General features: G+C 44.5%; 2 long non-coding RNA genes across 4 annotated transcripts in view; one reads left to right on the top strand and one right to left on the bottom strand.

Moving 5' to 3' along the window:
• Positions 1-422, bottom strand: part of LOC140637990 (uncharacterized) — a 30,487-nt gene extending 30,065 nt beyond the window's left edge. Inside the window, exon 1 of one of the 2 annotated variants that reach the window (XR_012035104.1) lies at positions 205-422. This is a non-coding gene — a long non-coding RNA (uncharacterized lncRNA). The remainder of the gene's footprint in view (positions 1-204) is intronic. The other variant, XR_012035103.1, reaches the window with a different exon arrangement.
• Positions 423-480: 58 nt separating this feature from the next.
• LOC140637994 (uncharacterized) lies at positions 481-14,889 on the top strand. Of its 2 annotated transcripts, none has more exons than XR_012035109.1 (4): positions 481-635; positions 2,757-2,872; positions 4,149-4,244; positions 11,729-14,889. It is a non-coding gene; the product is annotated as an uncharacterized lncRNA (long non-coding RNA). The 2 variants fall into 2 exon arrangements; XR_012035108.1 differs by having other exon boundaries at positions 4,149-6,666.
• Positions 14,890-23,122: the final 8,233 nt, after the last annotated feature.

Genomic DNA, 23,122 nt, shown 5'->3' with positions numbered 1-23,122 from the left:
GCTCTGCCTTGCCAGCCTTAGCCCCCGGGCCCAATGGCCAGAGCCACGCGGCAGTGAAGACTCAGGTGGCTAGCTAGTCCACCAGACTCACGGCAAAGCCACCAGACTTTCAGCAGAGCAGACAGGAGCCCCTGGAGCCATCTCCCAGGACGCAGGGCAGACATCACCCTAAGCTCCCACCTCATCACATTCCCGTGCCCTTACCTCCTCTCCCCTCTGGTGTCACCAACATCTTCTGTAGACAGAGTTCAACTGGAAAACGCTGGGCAAATTATTTAATATCCATAGCAGAAATTGCTCATTGTTTAGCCCAATATCCATTCTTTACTCCCTTGGTAACAGAAGCTCTGATTTTTAAATGGTTCCCTAGAATAAAGACTGCATTTCCCAGTCTCCTTTGTGGCTAGGTCTAGCCATGTGACTAAGCTTTAGCCAATGAACTGTAAGGCAAAGTAGCACGTGTGCAAATTCCAGAAAATGTCTTTAAAGGAAGAGGGTGTACCTCTTTGGCCTTTCTTGCTTTCTGCTGGCTGAAGCTTTGAGCAGCCATATTACGCCATAAAGCGGAAGCTAATGCTGAGGATGGCAAAGCAACAAGATAGAGGAAGCGCGGGTTCTAACACTAACCTTGTAAGGTCTGGATTGTCTATCTGCGGACTTCTTTCAGATGAGCGAGAAATACACATCTATCCTATTTAAGTCATTATTTTGGATTTTTCTGTCACTTGCATCTAAATCTAAGTCTATCTGAGACATTTCTGAGCCTTGCTTGCTTTGTATAAAAACTACCAAAGTCACAGAATTACTTGGAATGCTAAATGAGAAAGCACTTTTAAAAATGTTCTTTTTAAAAACATTATTTATTTAAAGAGAGCGAGCGGGGTGGGGCGGCGCAGAGGGAGAGAGAATATCCAGCAGATTCCATGCAGAGCGTGAGCCCGACTTGGACCCTGAGATCATGGCCTGAGCCCAAGTCAGGAGTCAAACACTTAACGGACAGAGCCACCCAGATGTCCCTAAAATGGAAGTAAACAGCTGAAAGCTGAAGAAGGAGTGTCAGTAATCCGTCCAAAGAGAAATGCCCTGGCGTGGGGGCCCACGGGCACTGTCAGGGAGGGGAGCTTGAGAGAACCTCAGCTTGCTCATGAAAGCACCCCAAGAGATGGAGAGCTGCCTTTAGATGACTGGCTGGCCCTGAGAGGTGAGGCCAGTTTATGACGATCCCATCTATGAAGCGAGGCTTTTCCACACCTTCTTCCTCTTCCTCCCCCCGTGCCCCACCACCTGGGGGCCAGCCCCAGAGAGACTGAGAGGTCAACTGGACCGCCACCCAGTTCCCAAATGCTGGTTTCTGGTCCACAGCGGCCACTGGGGAAGGAGACGGAGTCGGGCCCCTTATCGGGTTCAGAATGTTGACTGCTCCTGGGGACTCAACAGGCTCATTGCCAGGTGGAGTCAGCACTTGGAGCCTGAAATGACTCTAGGATCATCTGTTACCTAAAATAAGCAAGAACATCTTGGAGGCCCACTGGAGCTCTTGCAGGGGCAGGGAAGGATCAGCAATATTAGAGATCATCAGGAATGCAGAGAGACTACACATAAAATTGCATTCTGATTGCCTTACGCATCTGTTGGCCAGCACAGGCAGCCCTGGTTTATGGGTTGATGTCCACACACATAGTCGCATGGCCACAAATCAGAGGCATGTCCTCCCTCAGGAGAGCCCCCAGTGTCACATCAGAGGGAGCCACTTTGGGCTTGAGATGACACAGGGAATGGGCCTGGCCTGCTTAGGAGAGGAGGCAAGTCCTTCATAAGGGGCCAAGACTCTCTGTCGATTTTTCCTGTCGGCCAATTTTCTTCCAGTCCTCAAGGAGGCCCAGCAAGGAGCCTCTAGAGCCAGTGGTGGCTGGGCCCAGACTATTCAAAAATAGACCCGGGCAATAACACTAAAGCCCCTAACGTCGTAGTCCCAAGGTCCGCAGGGGTTATGACATGAGACCCATGAAGCTGGGGTGTGCCCACTGGGGTCCCTCATGTCCAGATTATCAGAGCTTTCCCTCTCAGAGGAATGGCCATTCCCCTCTTCCATGGGTGTGATGGAGATGGGAACCCCTGCCTCTGAACCACCTCCAAGGAACATGGAAGAAATTGCTGCTCTTCCCAAGCTCCCCACCTTGATAGCTAACTGTGTCCCAACTCGAGATGCCATTCCTCCCTCTGGGCCAGTGCTATGGCTGCCATCGCCATATAGGCCCTGGGACTGACCTGGTGTGGGCAGCACATTGACCTCACTGGAAACAGGCCATTTAGTGAAAAGTTCAAAGGTTAAAAATCACTAGCAATCAACTAAAAGAAAAATTTCTACATGTGGAAGGAGCTGCAGAGCACAGGGTTGTTATTCTGGAATAAGCAGCCTCCAGCCACACACTGGCTCCGCTGCGGACTCAGCTTCTGCTCCTGACTTCTCTTCTGTAGCTCCAGAGAGACCGCATCCCAGAGCCCAGTTTTTAGTCCCGAAAGATAGATGGAGTTTGGGGGGAAGAGGAAGGAGTCCAGCCAAGTCCCAGATGGAGAGTGGAGTTGCCTGTGGGAAGGTGGGGGGTGGGTGGAGAATAAAAGAAACCCGTACTCTTCTGGGAAGGCAGTGGTCACCAAAAGGCACCGAGGGAGGTGCCCTCTCCGCAGGCATCCTGCCTTTCATGTCCCCTCATGTCACAGTACTTTGTAAGTGACTATATTTATTCATTCCTCAGACATCTCCTGAGGCCCTGCTGTACGCTGGACCTGGGCTCGGTGGGCTTGGAAACCAACTCAGCTCGCGCCCTAGAGGAGCTCAGTCCCAAGGGCAGGACGGTCACATCCGGAGAAGGTAAGGGAGAATGTGGCGGTTGACCCCCCGGGGGGCAGACTCTGAGACAGGGCTGAGCATGCGGGGTGCCCTTGGGAGAGGCGGGGGAGGATGCAGGAGGGGTAGGGGAGGTGTCCAGCGGCCACCGGGGGCTGGTGACAGTCTCCACCCCCACAGTAAGCGCTGGTGGCTTTCTAGGCCTCTCAGTCAGGCTGAGAGAAAGTCACACTCTGCACCCATTAATCTTTGGTTGGGGCCCCCAGGGTGGGCTGTGACTTGGGCAGCCGGGCAGACCTCTGATTGGGGGACCTGGGCCGGGCCTGTGGCGCCCACCACAGCCCCCCGAGCGCTCGAGACCGGGCTCCCCGGGGAGGGCCTGGGAGGATGAGCAGCGCCTTCAGGCCGAGGCCGGGTAGGGATTTGAGCTGCAGGGGCCTGGGGGTTGCTGCTGCCCAGCGGACTGGGGAGGGGCGCAGGAGGGGGGCCCTCACCCCCGCGAAGACCCAGCTCATCCCGGTGTGCCCCTGTGGAGATTCACCGCGAGCTGCTGCGCCCAGGATCGGCCCCGCTGGCTTGTCGCCGGCGCCGCAGCCGCACTGCCCTAGAGCAGGCCGGGGACACCCAGAGCCGGGGCTGGTAACCGCAGAGACCGGGAGCCTGGCCGGGCCTTTCCGGCGGGGCTGGAGAGGGTTGGCAAGCGACAGCGGGAATTCATCTTTGGGACCATCCCCCTTCCCACCAGCAATGCCACCTCGCTCATCAGGACTATTGTTCTGGACACTTCTTCCGGAAAGGGGTTTTATTCGGAGGTGAACCGGGGACACTCCTCTGATGGGAGTTGCCACCGGGATGGAAGGACAGCTGTGGGGCCGGGGAGAGGGGAGCTGCAGCTTGGGGCCCCCTGCCCGCTCTTCGTGGGCCGAATTATTCTGGAACAGAGGCAGGGCCACCCAAGGCAGGCTGCACAGGCGGGCCTCTGTCCGTGCTTGGCAGGGAAAGCGCAGGACTCTTTCTTTTTTTTTTTTTCTCCTTTTAAGCCTTTCTAAGTCTCAGGCCGTGCTGCCCCCAGGACGGAAGGGGGTTCCTGCGCCTCTCAGGGGTGGGGGTGACAGGGGAGTCAGAGCCTCCGCCCAGGACCCGGGGACTGTGGGCAGGCGCAGGCCTCGCAGAGCCGTCTGGGCGCCTGCACGTTGGGGGGCCGCACCGCGGACTCCCCCAGCCCTGGCCCAGATTCCCATCGCTTCGGTAGGTCGGAAGCCCCAAGCAGTGAGGCCCTAACAGTCCAATTTTCCCTAAGGCCGAAGGAATGAACGTCTGAAGAAACCGGCACTTCCTCACTGAGTAGCTTCAAAGGCTTCTGGAGGCAGAAGACCATGAATGACGGCAGAGGCAGGTGAGCCTGAAGGCAGGCCCGCGACTATTTGCTTTTAGGAATAGGAACGGTCCCGGCCCTCCCCCCATCCTCAGCCGGACCCCAGAAAGAGGAGCTTTGTGCCTCGTAAGAGAGAAACCCTGCGTTTGTCCTGTCAGCGCTCCGCTCTCCGTACCTCACTTCGACTCTCAGAACACTTGGCTTCTGGTCACCAAATGCGCGTGGGTTTTCCGCACCAAGATCTTCTCAGACACCAGCTGGGGGTCCTACGGTTTACCCCAGTTCTGACTTCCTGCACCCGGAGATAGCATCAGCTCCCTCAGGTGAAGGGTCGGCCTCTTCAGACGTCAGTCCTGAGTCCAGGTTCTGACCTCATCTTCTGACCAATAGGCTCTAAATCAGAGGCCACCACGACTCTCTTCTTGGGTTCAATCCATTTGCTAGAGTAGTTCACAGAACTCAGGAGAAGAGTTTAGTTACAATCTAATGGTTTATTATGAAAAGACAGGATAAAGATGAACACCCAGATGGAAGACACGGGAAGGACAAGGTATGTGGGAAGGTGCGAGGAGCTTCCATGCCCTCTCTGAGCTCACCACACACCCAACACCTCCACCTCTTCGCCAACCTGGAAGCTCTCCAAACTCTGGGGGTGTTTATAGGGGCTTCATCACGTAGGCCTGATCAGTCATTAACTGTATTTCCAGCCCTCCCTCCTCTGTGGAGAATGGGGTGGAGGTGGGATGTGGGGCGGAAACTCCCAAGTTCCAATCGTGATGTGGTCCTTCCAGTGACCAGCTCCCACCTGGGGCCCACTTAGAGTCACCTCATTAGACTAAAAGGACACCCCTACTACTGAGGAAATTCCATAAAATGTAGGTGCTCTATGTCAGTCAGAACCCAGGTCAAAGACCAAATATTTGAACAAAAGGTATTTCCTGTCTTCTTATCACTTAGGAAGAAATTACAAGGGTTTTAGTAGGAGCTCTGTGCCATGAACTCATAGCAGAGACCAATAAATAATTTTTTTTCTATTATCTCACACCATGCTTCTGGCAAACTGGCTGTAAATCAGTTTCCCACAGCCCTCTCCTTGGGTTCAATCATTTGCTAGAGCAGCTCCCAGAACTCAGGAAAACATTTTACTTACGATTTTGCCAATCTATTGTACAAGGCTAGAACTCAGGAAAGCCAGATGGAAGAGATGCACAGGTCGAAGTGGGTGGGAAAGGGCTCGGAGTTTCCATGCTCTCTCCCAGCGCACCACCCTCCTAGCACCTCCGGATGTTCACCAACAGAAGCTCTCCAAACCATGTCCTCTGGGATTATTGTGGAGGCTTCCTTCCCTAGGCATGATTGATTAAATCATTAGCCATCGGTGATTAATTCGACCTCCATTCCGCACCCCTTCCCACAAGTGGGAGGGGAGAGACTTGAAGTTTTAACCCTAAATCATGACTGATCCTCTTGGCAACCAGCCCCCATCCAGTGGTGACCTGGGGGCTTTCCAAAAGTCATTCTATTAACATAAACTCAGAAGTGGTTAACGGGTTTGTTATGAATAACAGAAGAGATGTATTTATCACATTTGTCGCTCTGAAGCTATTTACAAGAACTGAGGACAAAAGCCAAATATTTTAACAGAAGTTGCCTCTCCTGCTCTAATCAGTTAGGCAATACAGAAGATTTGGGAACTGCGAGCCAGAAAGTGCAGGTGAAGACCAAAATATAAATTTCTTATTATAAATCACAGTATCGCATGCTTCTTAGCAAAAGAGAGAGATGAGGCCATTGTAATGGACCATCACTGTCGGAGGGACTGAGAGTCCCTGATGCCACAGGGACCGTCCTGCATGGGGAAGAGGCAGCGGCGTGGCACGCAAGCTGGCTCAAGAGAGGAGCTTGCCTCTGCCTGGCGAAGCTCAATAACCAGAAGGTCCACCACTTTGAAAAGCCAACTCTTTCTGAAACCTAAGGGCCTTTCATTTAGAGGTTTTATTATTTTATGATTGTCTTATTGTTTCTGTTGTCTTAAATAATCAGTAACAACTTTCAAACCTAAATGTCAAAAAAAAATACTTTTCAAACTATTCATAGTTCACAGTACATTAGGAGATACCATAGCCCTGTGATTTTTCCAGAGCAAGAATTCTTCATCTGTTTTTGCAGATTTGGAAATAGAGGCTCAGAGAGACCAGAGGGGGCAGAAAAAAATGTTTTCCTAACTCTCTCAGGGTCCCTGGCGAGGTCTGAACATTAAACTGGCAGAGACAGATGCACAGGAGCAAAGCATACAGCTCTATTTAACGTAAGTTTGGTGTGACATGGGGGCCTCCACATGGCAATGAGAACCTGAAGAAACTGTTCCAGCCGAGAGCTTTCTTTCTCTGCTAGGTTTGATGAAGAGCAGACGATCGTGGAGAGAAATATGATAAGACAAAGGGTAAGTGTGGCAAACTGGGGGAAACGTAGCAAGGCCTGTTTGTCCGGGTTTTTCTTGGTGTCCCTCCATCTTGAGGATAAGGATGTTATCCTCTGGGTGTAGGGACGGCACGTCTCCCACGAGGGTTTTCATGACCTGCTTCAGAGGAGAAAAGCAGAGGAAAGTCACAGAGACCTTCCCACATCTGCTTAAACTACTCAATACTCCTTCAGCTTAAACTACTCAATGTGCCCTGGCATATGTTATTGTATCTGGTACCCAAAGGTATTGTATTGGGGTGTGGCATGTACTGAACCCCAACTATCTCATATCTAGTCCAGAGTAGAATTAGTATTTGAATCTGGATTTAAAGTCCAGGGCTATGCAACTGAATTCTCCTATCCCTATTACACACAGTGTCTAATAGCACATTACAGAAGCTGAAGCTAAAGGTAAAGCAGATAACAGTTGTATTAAAATATAGGAGGAAGGATTACCTGTTTGGGCTGCTAACCCATCATTAAATGAGGCCAGAGAGAGACTGGCATCAAGCCGCTTCTTAGCTCCTATACTTCGGAACATGAGATCTGACATATGAAGAATCTGTACCACAGGCATCTGTTTAAGAATTTAAGATTATACACAAATGCCTTCTTGTCAAAATATAGTTGTTGGTTTTTTTTGAAGGGATTTTGAAAAGGCATTCTTTAAAGCTTTACTAAGTTGCTTGGATGTTTATGAGTGTCTCAAATTATGTTTCAGTAACTTTCAACATCAGTAAAAAAAAAAAACACAGGGGGATTCATTTTTTTCTTTAAACATAATTTTTTTTTTGAGACAGAGAAAGAGCACGTGTGAGCAGGGAGGGCAGGGAGAGGAAAAGTGGGAGGAGGAGAGAGTAAATCTTAAGCAGACTTCATGCATGGAGCTTGATGATGGAGCTCAGTCTCACGACCCTGAGATCATGACCTGAGCCAAAATCAAGAGTTAGATGCTTAACCAACTGAGCCACCCAAGCTTAAACATAATTTTCAACCAAGAAAAAAATATACAGCTAACTTCCTTTTTCACATTTTTTAAAGATTCAAGCATTTTAGAACTGCCTTAAGATTTCCTTCTGATGAACCCAAGATATGTCCAGATTCCCACATCATTACTGGCAGAAAACAATTTTTAAGCCAATATTGTTCTTTCATTGAACAAGCATCAAAGTCAGTGAATGTATTTGCTTTTTGTGCTTGCTTATTAAAAATCAGGGGACAACACTGATCATCAACCAATCAGTAAAAAAAAAAACAAAGAACAAACAGAGCACTTTGAAAACCACTAGCATTTCAGTGCTCAAAAGGCCTCTTTGTGACCTGCATCCCAGCATCCTCACATCTGAGCTACTCTGGCTGCCCTCTAAAATTAGGCGACTCTGAGAAACCTCACGTGGCTAAGTAGAGTACACAAAAGCCACACTAGCTGATAATCACCTCTGCAATCTCACCATAAAATAATCTGCATCTTTCTGAAATCTTTGCGAACTAAAGAAAGGGTTTAGCTGACAGCTCACAGGAGTCCAGCAAAAGTAACTTCAAAAGTTCATAATTACTTGCCTGTCAACAGTGTCCAAGATCCCTGATACAGAAATCTGCAAACCGTTAGGTCTCCAGAAATCACAAACCCTGGCTGTGATTACCAGGGACACCCTCGTGGAAGGTTTTGAAAAAGTCTGGGAGGGCTTTTTCCAGATGGAGGTTTTACATACAGAAAAGGCCAAAGCCTAAGTGAGGGGTATCAGACTGAAATTAGAAAAGATTTTGGCCGGGCACCTGGTGGCTCAGTGGTTGAGCATCTCCCTTTGGCTCAGGTCGCGATCCCCAAGATCAAGTCCCACATCAGGCTCTCTGCAGGGAGCCTGCTTCTCCCTCTGCCTGTGTCGCTGCCTCTCTCTCTCTCTCATTCTCTGTGTGTGTGTGTGTGTGTAATAAATAAATAATGTCTTTAAAAAGAAAGAAGAAAGAAAAAAAAGAGAAAGAAAGAAAGAAAGAAAGAAAAAGAAAGAAGAAAGAAAGAAAGAAAGAAAGAAAGAAAGAAAGAAAGAAAGAAAGAAAGAAAGAAAGAAAGAAAGAAAGATTGATTTTGGCCAAGGGATTGAGACCCACTTGCTCTCCATAAAGCATTTTTAAAAGCTTTTTAATGAAATGAAATAAACAGAAAGGGTACGTTCTATTAGCGTAGAGGCTAACGAATTTTCACAAAGAACACAGCTGTGCGACCAGCACTCAGAACTATAACAACAACAACTACAAAAACCCAGAGTATCACCAGCAGCCCCAGAAGACCTCCAAGACCTCCTTCCCCAGAGGGAGACTACCTGATTGGTTTGCCTGTTTCTGTGGTTTATATAAGGGAAAGTAAACAGCGTACACCCTGTGTGCCTGGCTTCTTTCACTTGACACCGTGTGTATGGGAGGTCCCCATACTGTGGCAGGGGCAGCAGGAGGCTCCTTTTTTTTTTTTTTTTTTTTTAAGATCTACTTATTTATTCATGAGAGACACAGAGAGAGGCAGAGACACAGGTAGAGGGAGAAGCAGGCTCCCTGCAGGGAGCGCGACGTGGGACTCGATCCCAGGACCCCAGGATCACGCCGTGGGCCGTCTGCTCACCCCTGAGCCACCCAGGTGCCCCAGCAGGCAGCTCCTTCTAACCCAAGGTGATGCATCCCACCGTGCTGACTGCGACTCAGATTAGTCATTCTATTACTGGTGGGCATTTGGTCCATACACTGCGAGTCAAAGGTTATTGTCTGGCTTAGGAAGTTTTTAGAAAACGATGCCATGCTGGAGTGAGATACTCCAGGGATTTTGTGCCAGCACAGGGAAAGAAAAGAGGGGACCATTTCGTTTGCTTAGACGTCGGCTTTGTTCTGCAATGCTTTCATTGCCCCCATCCCCTGGCTCAGGAAAAATCGTGAGTGTTATTGTTAACAGAAAGGTTAAGATTCGGAGTCCCAGAAATCGAGGGAGAGCCTTGGGTCTGCAGGGAGTGGACACAAGTTGTACCTGTATGTCAACTTCAGAGAAGCCTCTGGTCACTGTAAAAATCCTCCATAAATATCTCAGAATAGGTAGGATAACTCAGTCAACCCAGATTATTGTGATTTCAGTCTCTGGCATCTCAGCAAGTGTGGGTATCAGGCCATTTTTATCCCAGAAGTTCTCAAGAAAAAATGAGATTATGAGCTGTGTATTTGATCCAAGGAGGTTTAAGTCAGGCCCTGGCAGATTAACCTTCCAGTTTTTAAGTCTTCTGACCAAAAGCCTTCTCTAGCATGTAGCTCAGATTTTTATCCCATCTCCAAGATTTCAATTACCCTGCTTAAGACTACTTTGGGGGTTCTAAAATACTAACTGCTCGTTAGGTTTCCAATAATTCAAGGCAAAGCTAGGTATTTTCAGGCTGTCTCTCTTCATCTGGGTGCAATGGTTTAAAATGCACTAGTCTCCCCTCCCCTGCGGTTTCAGTTACCTGTGGTCTGGAACTAGATAATCCACCCGATGTATCGTCAGATCAGCAGTAGCCTAACACTGCGTTACAACACCGACGTCATTCACCTCGCTTCATCTCCTCACATAGGCATTTTATCATCTCTCATTATCTCAAGAAGAAGAAGGTGAATGCAATGCAATAAGGTATTTTGAGAGAGAGAGACACCGACATTCACATAACTTTTATTACAGTTATATTATTATAATTGTTCTATTTTACTATTACTTTTCATTGTTAATCTCTTACTGTGCCTAATATATAAATTAAGCCTTATCATAGGTATGTACATACAGGAAGAAACATAGTCTATATATGGGGTTCAGTGCTATCACTATCTGGGCTTTCAGGCATCCACTGGGGGTCTTGGAACATATTCCCCATAGATAAGGGAGACGACTGTATTCCTAAATATTTTAGAGAGAAGACTCTTAAAATTTGACTCTCTGATCATCAGTATATCAATTCAAAGTGCCTTTGGGATCTAAAGATAACAAGAGTCCTCATTTGAAGGAGGAAGGCTGGGAAAATACAAGGAAGTCAAGTGTTTAGATTCACTAGTTTGGAAAGACTTTTAAAATATTTATATCAGTATTGAGAACTTATTTATGTTTATGTCTTGGGAAGGCTTTGAAGAAATTACATGTAAATCGTCAAGGATTTTAAGCACCATTTCATAAAGAAAATGCTACTGTTTATAAACACAAATGTATGAGACTAGAACAAATATTTTTAAAAAGAATTATGACTTTTAATTATATTTTTCCCTGACCTTCTTTGACTGCATCCAACTTTTGAATTGTTTTTTTTTTTTCCCAAACTTTGTAAGCCCTCCAATCATGAGAGATGCTGGTATATGAGACTTTCTAAAAGGCCATCTAAAAGACAAATTAATGACTTCTTGGGTTGTTCAAGTACTCATGCTTCATAAGCATCCAAGTCTCCTGATTATGTTCAAGTACAAAGGCTTAAAGTACATAAAAGTGACAATAATATTTTAAATCATTATAAAAATAGTCATAATATTACAAATAATTACAAAAACATAATAATAATAATAATAATAATAGTAGTAGTAGTAGTAGTAGTAGTAGGGTGTGTATATCATGAAAAAATAAAATAGGAAGTTCTTCCTGCCCATAACTGTCAGTTCTTCACACTAACATTTTCTGTGTTTTTAACTTTTGTGCCAACCACTGTGTACTTTTATGCATTTTAAGAATTGATCTTCACAATGACTGTGATGTGGGTAATAGTATCATCCCCATTTTACAGATGAGAAAACTGGGCTTCAAGAGGTTAACATTTTGCCAAAGTTACAAGATTGTAAGTGACAGAGGCCTCCACTGTCTTGTTATCTGCTGCCTCCCTCATACCTACAAGCTGTCCATGTAAGGCTGACACCAAGGCAGTTAGCCTGAACACTAGGCTCTGGAGGGACAAAGGCTTAACTCCAAAGTTGAGGACGATTTCCAGTGAATTTGTTGAAAATAATGCAATCTTGTTCTCCAATGATTTAAGGGTCTTGATTTTGTCTTTCTTTTTCAGGTAACATGAAGAAACTTCCATTTGGAGAATAAGGACTGTTATGTCCATCACATGTCTATTCTGTGCTGTCTGGTGCTAGGAATAGAGAAGTTAACAAAATGTGGCTCCCGCATCAGAACACATTAACATGGGACTACTGCATCTGTGCCACTGGGCAAATGAGGGTCGTGTCCCTTGACTCTGCTTTTGTTCTGAATCTCTTTAGGATTAAAAACCCACAATGGACCCCTCTTTGTCTAAACTGCTAAAGTGAGTTCTTTCTTACCGTATGTGATGTATTCATGAATAACACCAAAAGACAACATGCAAGAATGCAAATATTTGGTTCCTTTAAGGTTCATTTCCAAGTTTTTCCTCCCAAACGTGCACCCCATGTATGTATCTCTCTCCTCCCATCTTCACAACGAGAGCAGCCTTGTGCTAAAACCAACATTTAAAATTCCTCCTAAGGATTCTTCCTTAGGCAGAATATATACTTCACTCTCAGTGAAGAATTCTAGAAGATGAGAGCCAAGATGGTACAACTATGTAGAGCACCTGATCTAGCCTTTTTTTTAAAGATTTTATTTATTTATTGATTTATGAGAGACAGAGAGAGAGGCAGAGACACAGGCAGAGGGAGAAGCAGGCTCCATGCAGGGAGCCCAATGCGGGACTCAATCCCAGGACCCCAGGATCACGCCCTGATGGAAGGCAGACGTTCAACCACTGAGTCACCCAGACATCCCTGTCCTTTCTTTTAAAAATGGAATAACTAAGACTCTGAGAAGCTAAGTTGCCTGTTGATGGTCAGAGAGAAATAAACAACAAACCCAAGACTTAAATTCAGGCCATTTCCCCCCTACAGCCTTGTAGTGCATGCCAAGTCCAGTCCTTTGGCCACAGAAGTCTCTGATAGGAGCTCCGGCCCATCACTTTGCACAGTGCTCAGGACAGAGCAGATTCTTGGTAAAAAGCTGGTTAAGTAAATACGTGTAAGAGGACTCTCAGCTTCTGGTCTACCCCTCATTACCTCCCTGCTAGCCCTGTCTGGCACTGCACCTTCCCTTCCTTCCTGAACTACATTGGCCAACAATACTAATGCCACTCTCGCCTGAGCAGCAAGAGCAGGACAGCATCTCTGGAAACACATATATTACCCAGGCAGAGAGGGACTACTCACAACTGTTTAGTCAGTACGTTAACTGGGATATATTTTACTAATGGACTCCTAGATGTGCTGTCTAGAGGCTGAAGTAAGGATGTTTTAGTCATAGGGGTTGGTGACAAAGCCAGAGCTTAGAAGGTAGAGAGAAATGAAAGAAAACAAAGGCTAGAGAAAATCAGTGAGTTAACTGACTTGCTCAAGGTCACACAACTAGTTGGTGTCAGAGTGGGGATTTGGACTCTGGCATTGAGATTACTCTGGAAGCTCCACTCAATGCTGCTCTCCCAATAGACCAGAACCCACTGTGCCTAGTTTGAGAGGCAATACAGAGGAGTAAAGATGGTGCACAAGCATAAAGGACAAGGGACAAAAGAGGATGCATATCATCAATAGAAATGTTTATAGAGAACCTACTTATTGTGTGTTAGGCATTTGTTATAGACTGAATGGTGCACCCCCCCCCCCGCCCCGTAATCATTCATATGTTGAAACACTAATCCCTAGTGTAATTGTATTTGGACATGGGGCCTTGCGGGGGTAATTAATATTAAATGGAGTCACAAGTATGAGCCCCTAATCCAATAGGGCTAGTGTCCTTATAAGTAGGAGAAGATGCAACAGGAACATGTGTGAACAGAGGAAAAGCCATAGGATAAGACAAGAAGGTAGCCATCTGCAAGCCGAAGAGAGACTTCAGGAGAAACCAAACATGTTGGCATGTTGATCTTGAACTTCAAACTTCCAGAACTGTGAGAAAATAAATTTCTATTATTTAAGCCACCTAGTATTTTGCTATGGCAGGGCAACCTAACACAACCAACATGGCCAAAGTGAGGGAGCTGCTGAAGACTATCTCAGTCTCATTCTGTTCCAAGCTTACCCGGGCCCAGGCAGAAGATGGGAACTAAAACAGTTGAACCTTAACTGGGTATTTTCAAGGTAAGCAAGTCCATGCTAAAACAAAAAGTAAGAAGACATAAATAATGGTGAAAGCTGTAGACAGCCATGAACAGTTTATCTTTTCTCTGTGGCTTATCTATTTGTATATCTTTTAATTGCCTTGTTCCCTTGGTAGTTTTATAATAACAAACATTTGTCTCAGAAAACTCATTTCCTGAAAATTCAGAATAAATCTAAACTATTTGAGACTTTAGGTGATCAATGTTTAGAAAAATAATAGTTTATGTCAAGGAAAGAACAAAATTCCATGGAAAGAATCTGTGGAGGGACATTAGCAAAAGTAGCAGAGAATGGACCTCAGAAAATCTCCATAAAAGCAGTGAGAACACTTGCAAAAATTGTCAGAATCAACTTTTTCAGAACTCTGGAAATTAAGCAAAGGTTTATGGCAATCTGAGAAGAGTTTATTCAAGAAGAAAAGCTCAATCTCAGGAAGACCAGCAAGCTTTGTGACATTTTCACTTGCTCTATCTCCATTTCTCCTCCCCAACCCAAAAGCAGACTTGATAACCAATGCCCCTTCAAGCACAGCAAAATCAGCAGCATAGTAACCACTGGAGGGAGCAGAATGGATCTGGGGTTCCTTCAAAGCTCTGTTCTCAGAGAATTGTCATTATTTGATCTATCTGGTGGTTCTTAAAAGACCCTGCTCACAAAGCTGTCTTTACTTGGATTGACTTGAAACTTACCTCCTATGAAGAGCCTTTTCCTAGAACCATAACTTGAAACATTACAGCTGCCTTGGGTGGCAGATAACAGCTGGGTCAAACAACAGGCTAACCAAAAAGCTTAAAAGAAAAAGGTGAGGAATGAGACATCTATAGGGAGCTTTGAAAAGCTTTCATATATTCCTGGGAATCTAGAAGGCTTCATGCATGCCCGGGGTCATGAACATGCTCGCAAAAGACCTGAGAAGGGCCTAAATTCTCACCTCTAGCTGACCTTGAGACTCTGCACAAGCAGGAAGTGAAGGCTGAGAGTTAGAAACTGCTAGGGTGCATGAGTGGCTCTGTCAGTTAAGTGTCTGGCTCTTGATTTCAGCTCAGGTCATGATTTCAGGGTCATAAGATCAAACCCCATGTCAGGTTCTGTGCTGGGTGCAGAGCCTGCTTATGATTCTTTCCTTCTCCCTCTACCCACTCCCGCTGCAAAAAAAAAAGGTTGGAAACTGCCTGAATGTTGAAGATGTGCTCCCAAATACACAGAACTTATGCTGGACTTACTAGACAAAGACTTTAAGCCAGCTATTGTAAATATATTCAAGGAACTAAAGGCAAGTATGAAAGGGATGTCTCACCAAATAGATAGAAATCATAGAAAAGAACCAGATAGGAACTCTGAAGTTAAAAAGCACAACAATTGAAATGTAAAAATTCACTAGAGGAATTCAACAGCATATTTAAGCTGGCAGAAGAAAGAAGCAATGAAGTTTAAGATATGTCAACTGAGGTTATATAGTCAGAGGAAAGGAGAAAACAAAAAGAATAAAGAAAGATTAACAGAGCCCTCAGCCACCTGTGGGACACCATCTAGCATACCAAGATATGCATAATGATAGACCCAGAAGAAGAGAACAGAGAGGGATGGGGAAAATATTTGAAGAAATCATTACTGAAAAGTTTCTAAATTTCATGATAAGCATCACCTATACATCCAAGAAGCAAGTAAGTAAGCAAACAAGCAAGAAAGAACAAAAATCCTCCAAGTAGGATAAGCTGAAAGAGATTAACACTTAGATCATACTCAAATTGTTAAACTCTAAAGCAAAGAGAACCTTGAAGGCAGCAAAAGAAAAGGGACTCATCGTGTGCAAGGGAATCTTGATAAGATTAACAGTTGATTACTCATCGATGACCATGGAGGCCAGCAGGCAGTGAGGGATGCCATACTCAGGGATGACATATTCAGGGTACTGAAAGAAAGGCCGTCATAAGAATTCTATGTCCAACAAAATTATCCTTTAAGAAATAGGACATTCCCAGATAAAAACTGAATTTGTCACTAGTAAACCAGACCTACAAAACATATTAAAGGGAGTCCTTCCTTCAGGCTTTAGTGAAAGTACTCTAGACAATAATTTGAATCCATATGGAGAAATAAAAAGCACTGGTAAAGATAACTACATCGTAAATATGAAAGACAGTATAAATATATTTCTTGTTTATAACTTGTTTTCTCCTATTTGATCTTTTTAAAATATTTCTTTATTTACTTGAGAGAAAGAGTGTGTGTGAGTGAGTGGGGGGGGCAGAGGCAGAGGCAGAGGGAGAGGGAGAGAGAGAATCCCAAGAAGACTCTCTGCTGAGCACCCAGCACCAAGCCTGATGCAGGGATCGATTTCAGGACCCCAAGATCATGACCTGAGCTGAAACCAAGAGTCAGATGCTTAACCAACTGAGCTTCCCAGGCGCTCCTTCTCCTACATGATTTAAAAGACAACTACATAAAATAATAACTATAAGTCTGTGTTGATAGGCACACAATGTATAAAGATGTAATTTTTATGACAATAATAGTGAAAGAGTGGGGAGAGAATGAAGCTATAAAGGAGCAAAATTTTTACTTACTTTTAAAAGTAAGTTTATTCATTCACACTAGAATGTTATAAGATATTCATTGTAATTCCCAGGAAAACCATTAAGAAAACAACTTGAAAGAATCAGTGGTACAGATGGTTTCGTTAAATCCAGCAAAGCTGAAAAAAAAAAAAAAATCCAGCAAAGCTTTACTGGTATTTATAAAACAGTGCTCGAACCAGTGTGAATTAGTAAAATCTCTGAAGAAAGGAAGTTCTTCACTGAGGACATCATTTTTATTGATTTCTCAACACACTGTGACTAAAAGAACAAATAAAGTGTTCTTTCATCCACTTTAAATCGATCTATTGTGTGGAACTATTACGTGTCAGGTACTATTTGATGCTGCAAAAGATAGGCTTAGCAGAGTCCATCTTAATGAAAAGCTATTTCTGTTACTTTAATTTCCTAATGACTCAGGTCTCTCTTAATCGGCTCTTTAACCTCCATCATACTTAATCTAATCTATTTATTCACTCAGCAAATATGTGTTGAGCTCCTGTTATGCATCATCCATTGGAGATACAGTGGTAAATAAGGCAGAAGGAATTTTTGCTCTCCTGGCCTCAAGGAATTTCCATGTAATGTGTAATGTCAGGTAGTATATATAAGGTAATGGCAGGGAATGAGTGTGCCAGGGGATAGGGTCGGGATGCTTTTAGGTAAGTTCAGGAAAGAACTCTCTAATTAAAGAACATCTAACGGATGAATGGAAACCTAAATAAAATGCAAAGATCTGGGGAAGGAGCGTTGTACAAGAGAGGACGACTACAGAGCTGAGGTGGGAATGAGCTGGGCCTGCAAGATGAGTAGGGAGGCCAGTGTGAGTGGAGTCTTTTAACATATGTCTTGGATTCACTGTGCCCTTCCATGCCTCCTGCCACCACCCCTGTCCTGACCCGTGGTGCTCACATCTAACTTACTGCGGGAATCTTCTCGTCGTTCCTGCCCCAAGTCTGTGTCCCATACAATTTGTTCTAAACCCACTGCCAAAATGGTTTTTCCAGAATAATGTCATACTGTCACTTCACAATCAAGATGTTCCAATGGCTTCTTGGTGCTGCTAAGCTCTTCAGGATCATCCACAAGCATTTACTGGCTTTCTACTATGTCTCAGACGGCTTTTTTAGCCACCGTGCATACATTAACGTACAGTGAAAGCCAGGTTCTTGCTCCCACAGGGCTTCTGTACTTGAAGGATAAGACAGACACCAAACAAGTAAATCAATAAACCAAGATAATTTCAAGTATGTTAAGTGCCAAGAAGAAAACAGAGAAATGGTGCCCAAGGGGGTTATCTGAGGTGGTCTGGAGAATCTGGGGCCAGGGTCTCTTCTGGGAGTGGGAATAGCAGGTACCAGGGCTCTAACATGGGACCTTCAGGGGAAGGGTTAGGGCACCTCGTATGTGAAGAGTCCCCAGCACACCAGGGAAACAGGCAGCCTCTCTTCTGAGTGATTAAAGCACAGGGACCATATTTCTATTTGTGTGCTTATCACCATAGTCAAGTTTGTCTCCCTCTGATAGGCTATGGGTCCGTTGAATACAAGAACCACATATAATTCATATTATGCTACCTGGAGCACTCTACGTCACCGATAAATATCTGTGGACAAGAAGCAAATGGAGTTTAAGTCCTAATGTGGCACGTAAAGCCATTCATTACTGAGCTCTAGTCCAACCTTAACTCCCATTCCTGGATCTTGTAAAGCCAGTGTCCTCATGCCCTGGTTCTCTGGGTAAAATATGACAACGTTTATGAACTTTAATAAATCAATACAGGTATCCTCTGCCTTCTGAAAGTTTGCATTGTACCACTCGGTTTTAGGAAAGACCCCTACTAGTGGCAGATACACTTGGCTTTATGCCATCGGGCTGATGAAATTTTCATAGGAACGTCCCACTCTCTAATGGCAGAGGACACCTGCATTACATGAATATAAAATTCTGGAACACAAATTACTGTTTGCCTGGTTAGAATAACTTCTCAAGAATTAACATGGTTTAACTCCTGGATTGAATTAGTTGATTATCTCGTTCAAAAATAGTTTAAGCTTTTGAAGTTGACACCAGTAACAATGACCTGTAGAAAATGTTTTATCTTGACTTAGGAGTTTTGTTGAAAGACTGTCACTGATTTTCATTCAATCAATATTAGTAGTAGTCAATATTATTTTTACGTACTCCTGTGTGCTAGGTAGGTAGAGTACTTGTTCCTCGGTATACAGGGGTGAATAAAATACATACGTGCCCTAATGGGCTTTATAGTCTTGTCAGAGATACTGGTAAGAAACAAAAAAACAAATAAATGTATAACTACTACTATTCAAGAAACAAACAAACAAACAAACATCTCTACAGGATAGAGAACAACAGGGAAAATTTTGCACAGTGTGGTCACAGAATGCCTGACGTTTAAACCGTGACTCAGCTGTGCAAAGCAGAAATGGATCTTACAGCTTCTAATAAATTCTAAATAATTTGCTTAATTCTGACAGGCTGTTTCCAATGTCCTGTGGCCATTATACTTTTCTTTGTCCTTATAAAAAAAAAAAAAAGGATTTTTTAAGTTGCCCTACACTAGTGAGAATTCACTGTGTTTACTGTATGCTGTCAATGTAAAGTAAGAACGCTTACCAAGGAGAGGACGCTCTCTTCTTCACCTCCCTGGACCACATGCTTTGTCCTTCATTGCAACTGGGGTGAGTGGCAGTACTTGTGGCTGTGTTTCCTAATGATAGTGATCCCTCTGGGTAGTTCCAGGCATGCAGACCGTTGTGGGCTCACACTGGTCCAGTCCCACAGCCCACACATCAGAGGCCCACTAGGTTCCACAGTTGTTAGAACATGGTGTCTGTGGCACATGTGGGGGATGCTCAGGTTGGATCCCGGTGACCTTGTCAGTCCCATGGTCACTGGTTTACTCCACCTCTGACCAGCAACTTCCTGGCTCTACACTGTAGGCTCTGGGAGGGGCCCCCCCGAGAGTGTAGACTAATTAGGGTAGATATTACACAACCTCACAGTGTTAATACCGGAGGGCTTTTAGAAAGCCAGCTAAATGGTTCATTGTGAAGCAGCTCCCCCAGTCTGCTCAGAAGCAGGACAAAGGAAACTCATAAGCTGGAGAAGCACGAGGGAGCTGCTGGTGGTGTGTCTGTGCACATCCAAGCCAGACAGGAAAATAACTGTGAATTCCAGAGACCTAAAAAACAAATGTGCAGCATCCCCCACCACACACACACACACACACACACCCGCCCTTTGCATTCCTGGAGGGAATGTATGTAAATACTAAGAGAAGGACAATCCAGTAGTCAAGGAACAGGATGCCTTTGTCCGAGATTATTGCTAAGCAATCTGAGATGCTAGGAGCCGGCAACACTGGCAAAGCAGCACATCTAGGACTGTTAGGTGGCTACTGATTTATGATCCAGCAAAGAAAAACAACGTATATCTAGCCTGGACCTGTAACAGCTGAGAAGCCATAAGAAGAGCAATAAGGGAGTCAGGGAGAGAGATCCCAACTGGGGTGAGATGACCTGGATGAGAGGCTGTTGCATTTCCGTTCAGAGGACTTATTTACCACTGCAGGAAACAATCGCTTGGTTGCAAGACTAAACTCAAATAAGGATCTTAAATATAAATCTATCATTGTTGTGAGAGCCTGTAATTCCTATAAGCATTTCTTATCAAGTTGGACTCCTTTTATTCATTCACCAGTATTTGTTAAATGCCTACTCCATGCTGGATATTATCGCTCCTGGGACTTCAGTGCCTCCAAAGGAAACACAGGAAGAAGTCTATCTAGTAGGGGGGGGGCTAGGTAAGACAGAAAATCAACTAAGAAACTATCAAATGCAGTGAAAAGCAATAGGGCAAATAATAAGTGGGTGAGGATGCAGAGTGATAAGAAGGGGGCCTCAAGAGAACCCTTCCTTAAGGGCTATTATATAGAATGGTCAAGGAAGGCTCCTCTGATTAGTGACATTTGCACAGAAAGTGCCTGGTAAGCCCTGGGAAGATGTGGGGGAAAGCACTCCAAGCAGAAGGAGAGAAGCAAGTGCAAAGTCTCTGGGGCGGGAGTGTTATTGGCATGGTCAAGGAACCAGCAACAAAGTTGTGTGGCTGAGCAAATAAGGAACAGATTGGTAGGAAATGAGACAGAGATGCAGGCAGGGGCCAGATTGTGTGGGGCCTTGAAGGCCATGAAAGACTGAGATGGGAAATGGTAGAAAGGTTTTGAGCAGAGAAGTGATCGTATCTAACTTAGATCCCTTTATAGGGATCACTCTGGCTGTGTGTGCAAAATAGAGTGGAAGCAGGAATGCTCCGGGGACCACACCAGGGTAGTAGATCATTAGCACATTGTTAACATGAGCTTCATCACCCACACCAGGAAGCCCAGGCCAAGGTGAGTTAATAATGCCTTCCTTGAGATGGAATTCAAACCATGGAATCTCAACTCATCGGAGAGTTTGTGGGATGGAATAGTCTTATTACTACACTGCCTGACGTAGCAGCCACCAGCCACATGCAGCTATCGAACTTGCAATACAGCTCGTCTGAATGGAGATGTTCTATAAGCATAGATTATACTGAGTTTCAAAGACTTGGTATTAAAAAAAAAAAAAAACTCAAAACCAGAATGTAAGATATCTCATTAATAATTTTTATATCATTACACACTAAAATGATAATGTTTTGCTTATATTGGGTTAAGTAAGCATACTTTTTTTCTCTCTCCTCGAAACCCTGATTACAGTATAGCGTTATGTCACACAACTAGCATTCTGTTAGATATTATATTGTCTTCTAACAGAAGTCTAGCTTCAAAATGACAAGGGCCTGTTTTTTTCCTTATACATTACAGGGCCCAGTACACGCTGTTAGTCACACAACATGTGCTTTGCAAATGCTTGATCTTATATCCAAAAGAAGGCCATGAATGCCAAGCTGTTGGCAAGCTGCTCTTAGAATTATCATGATCCAGTTTGTCTTACTATGTATGGTCATTCCCACAGCAACCTCTAGACAAGTTGCAATAAAAAGAATAATGTGGCTCTATTCTCAGAGGAGTTAATTTGGCAAAGCAATGATAAAGGAAAGTAATCTTGCTTTTGAGTTAGGACCACATTTTCCAAATGAAGTCAGAAGTTTTGATTGCAGGCTCTTTTCCTTCTGCTACCTCTGGTCTCCACGGCTTGCTTACCATTCCTTCTGCTGGGATAGGGGCCTGAATATCCCCTTCTGTCACTTATGAACGTAGACGAGACTTGCCGTCGGGCCCATGGAATCCAGATATTAAGACGAAGGTTTATCTCCACAAAGGGAGGAGGAAAGTTCTGCTCAGGACTGGAAACATATACTCTTGAAATTAATTTCCCCTATTTCTTTTTACTTTTTTCATATCTTATTTTTTACTACAACATACAACAAAATAAGGTAGGGAAATTTGTTAACTTTTTTTTTAATGTGCCTACTAAAAAATTTTCAATCACATTTGCGGCTCGCATTATATTTCTATTAGACAGCAATGGTATGATAAACTAAATTATACAAAGAAATCCTTTGTTATTTCGAGACTTGATTTCTCCAAATGTATTGTCTGTTTTCCAGCTTTAATAAACAAAATTATGCAAAGTACAACTAATGTTATTAAATTTACTTTCATTAATGTGGTGAGTGTGTCAGTTACTCTGCATCATCAAAGCTTTATTCTAAACATGACTCAGTGGCTCCATGGTCATGAAGATGGTAAAAACGGTTCTCCCACACTGGCTCTGCCCTTGGAGGGGCCCTTGGCTTGGGGTCCTTAACTTCACAGGTTCAGAACATGAATTTGATAGGTTTCTGGGCCGAGATCATAGTGACACATTTCTCAAGAGTTGGTATGAGAACTGTGACTTCCCAGGACAGGCTTTTCTGGATCATTCTATCTGCCATCTTGCTAATTCAGCTTTTCAGCTCCCAAAGGTATATATGTCATGGGTTGGGCCCCAAACTCAGGCAGGGCAATGAAAACTACAGGGTGGATTCACTGCAAAGGGGCTTAGAGGTTCTAAAGGTAGGTGGATTTATGCAAGAGAGGCTGTGGTGTGGGAATGGGGTGGAGAACCCACACGGAGACAGCCACTAATGTGAACTATCCTCAGGCCACATCTCTCTTAATCCTATGGTGACTTACCAATGTCCTCGGAATGATCAAGCTTTAGAGGAGCAAGTTGAACTCGCTAGAAGGGAGTCTACCTCACTGGTGGTGATACACACTCAAAAGACAACTTACTGGGGGCACTTGAGTGGCTCAGTCAGTTAAGTGTCTGACTCTTGGTTTCAGCTCAGGTCGTGATTTCAGGTTCATGAGATTGAGCCCCATATTGGGCTCTGTGCTCAGTGCAGAGTCTGCTTAAGACTCTCTCTCCATCTCCCTCTGCGCCCCCCTCCCACCCCGCCTGTCTTTCTCTCTCTAAAATAGATAAATTACTGATTTATAGGAAGAAACTAATCATCAAGGATCAACACACTTGGGTCAGAGAGTCACTTTGCTTTGCTCTGTGGAAGAGGCTGCTCAGGAGGACAAATCCATCAGTATTTGGAGCTTACTTAATAGGCAAAGACAGTGAATAGGAGAGATAAATGGGTATCCCAAACATTTGGAAATGACAGGATGGACAACCTCTGAAGAGTTAACCTGTAAAGTCAAATCACCCA

This window comes from Canis lupus, chromosome 8 (genome assembly GCF_048164855.1).
Source record: "Canis lupus baileyi chromosome 8, mCanLup2.hap1, whole genome shotgun sequence".
NCBI classification, from domain to species: domain Eukaryota; kingdom Metazoa; phylum Chordata; class Mammalia; order Carnivora; family Canidae; genus Canis; species Canis lupus.
This window is presented reverse-complemented; position numbering and strand designations above follow the sequence as displayed.